Consider the following 2,452-nt stretch of genomic DNA (forward strand, 5'->3'; position numbering starts at 1 on the left):
CTTGTATTTGTCCCTCCCCACCGCAACCCTCAACCTTCAAACCCAACACATGTTTTTTTAACACCTTCAGTCTGACTAGGCTGATCCTATCCTTAGCAATGAAGCATCAGGTATCTTCTGATGGTGACAGCAACAGCTCTCAGAGCCACTTCCAGAGTATCCCAGGATTACATCCTTGTGCAGATGACCTGAGCAAACCCCAGAGTAACCTCCCACTTGGGATCCTGCTGATCCCAAGTTGACAGGAAGAGCATCCTGAACCCCTGCCTTTTTGAGAAGCAATGCTGCAATATGCAAAAAGACATGCCTACATGTGCATTGACATGCTTTATTTAATACGCATTAAATCTAGTACCTTTGGGCACTTTTACACATGCTCCAGAGGTGGGAGAGGTGGCACTTTAATTAGAGTGGCTCCAAAAGCCAGTCTAATTAAAGTGCCACCACAGGGCACTAGTACATGAGATGCAGGAGGCTGCTGGAGCACAGTAATTTCAATGCTCTGGCAGACTTAATCAAGTCTGCTCCCATATGCTGGAATTCCACTGCATCGGAGCACCTTCTGCACTTATGTATAGGCTCCCTCCATTGCAAAGTACTAGGAAAATGAACATTAGCCTGTCTTAAGGTGTGTTAACTAAAGAGCATAGTTTTTTAAGTAACGCCTCATGTGCATTAGCCAATTTGAATGCACATTAAATAAATAGCACATTTTTTTCAGTGGCACTTTAATGTGCATTCAAATAGGCTAATGCACATTAAAGCACATGTATACATGCACCCACTGACTAGTACCTTGTTAGGATGTCTAGTGCTTAGGACTGGGTGGAAGGGGAGGACCAGGCATGGAGAGTCAGAAGCTCCAGAGCAAAGAAATAGAGACAGAGACCTATGAAGTGGAACAGGGTGGACAGACCTAGAGCAGGACAGCTGGATCAGAAATGTGATCAGAAAGCCTGTCTGGGAGGGCTGTGTTCATGCAGAGTCTGACTTTAGATTTCATAGATTTCATAGACATTAGGGCTGGAAGGGACCTCAGGAGATCATCGAGTCCAGCCCCCTGCCCAAAGGGCAGGAAGTCAGCTTGGGTCATAGGATCCCAGCAAGATAAGCATCCAATTTGCTCTTGAAGGTGTTCAATGTAGGTGCTTGAACCACCTCCAATGGCAGGCTGTTCCAGACCTTGGGGGCTCAGACAGTAAAGAAATTCTTCCTTATGTCCAGCCTGAAACGGTCTTGCAGGAGTTTGTGACTGTTCAACCTCATCATCCCTTGGGGCGCTCTGGTGAACAGACATTCCCCCAGATCCTGGTGGTCACCCCTGATGAACTTATAGGTGGCCATCAGATCACCCCTGAGCCTACGCTTTTCCAGGCTAAAGCATCCTATGGCTCCCAGCCTGTCATCGTAAGATCTGTTTTCCTGACCTCTGATCATGCGCGAAGGCCCTGCTCCCAGGTTGGGGGCAATTTTAGGCAGAGGCGTGCTGTTGCTGTTGTTATTTGAGAACTCTGTCTAAATATCGGGGTGGGTTTTGCTGTCTGATGGAAAAAATATCTCCACCTCATAGTGAATAATGGTGAAACATGGGGAAAGTGCCTCATTGGAGCACTCAGTTACAAACCCTAACAAAGACTATGAGGGGCATTAGACAGGATGGATTGAAATAAACTAGTATAGATGCTGTCAGAGAAAGGGAATGGGTGAGACAGAATTATGCAGATGGACAGGACTTAGTGTGGGGGTGTAGCTCAGTGGTAGAGCATTTGACTGCAGATCAAGAGGTCCCCAGTTCAAACCTGGGTGCCCCCTGAAGGAGCTGTTTTTCAACTATGACTGGTTTCCAGCCCCAAAAGGATGGGAAAAGTCTCTAGGTAGCAAACCCTGGAGTAAAGGCAAAATTCTAGATTTAAGGATCCTGTGAGACCCAAGCTACCTGAGCTATACTGTCAGGGCCCCTTCATCTACAGTGCTCTCCAGCATGATGCTTCCCTACTTTACCTCAGTTTCCTTATCTGTAAAATGGTGATCCTGTAATTGTCTTGCCTTGTCAAATGCTTTGAGGTCTATAGATTCTAGGATCATAGGAAAGTAGGGCTGGAAGGGATCTCACAGGGTCATCTCATTGAACCCCCTGCTCCCCCTGACTAAAACATCCCACCAAGCGTCTGTCCAATCTGCTCTTGACAATTGCCAGAGATGGAGATTTCAGTTTCTCTAGGTAGCCTGCTCCAAAGCTTGACCAGCCTTCTGGTCAGAAAGTTCCTCCTAATCTTCAATTTAAAGCTTAATTCCATTGCTTCTAATCCTGTCCCTACAGCCACAGAGAATAGTTTATCTCCATCCTCTCTATGATTTCCCTTCAGGTATTTGAAGACCATGATTTAATCCTCCCCCCCTCCATTTTCTCTTCTCCAGACCACATAACCCCAGATGTAGTGTTGTAGGTCAG

The 2,452-nt window shown here is 46.5% G+C and overlaps 1 non-coding gene across 1 annotated transcript; it reads left to right on the forward strand.

Moving 5' to 3' along the window:
* The first annotated feature begins 1,740 nt into the window (after positions 1-1,740).
* Positions 1,741-1,812, forward strand: TRNAC-GCA (transfer RNA cysteine (anticodon GCA)). The gene has a single exon. It is a non-coding gene; the product is annotated as a tRNA-Cys (tRNA).
* The last annotated feature ends 640 nt before the right edge of the window (positions 1,813-2,452 follow it).

Source organism: Crocodylus siamensis, chromosome 4, assembly GCF_052110815.1.
Source record: "Crocodylus siamensis isolate JL-2025a chromosome 4, ASM5211081v1, whole genome shotgun sequence".
Classification (NCBI taxonomy): Eukaryota; Metazoa; Chordata; order Crocodylia; family Crocodylidae; genus Crocodylus; species Crocodylus siamensis.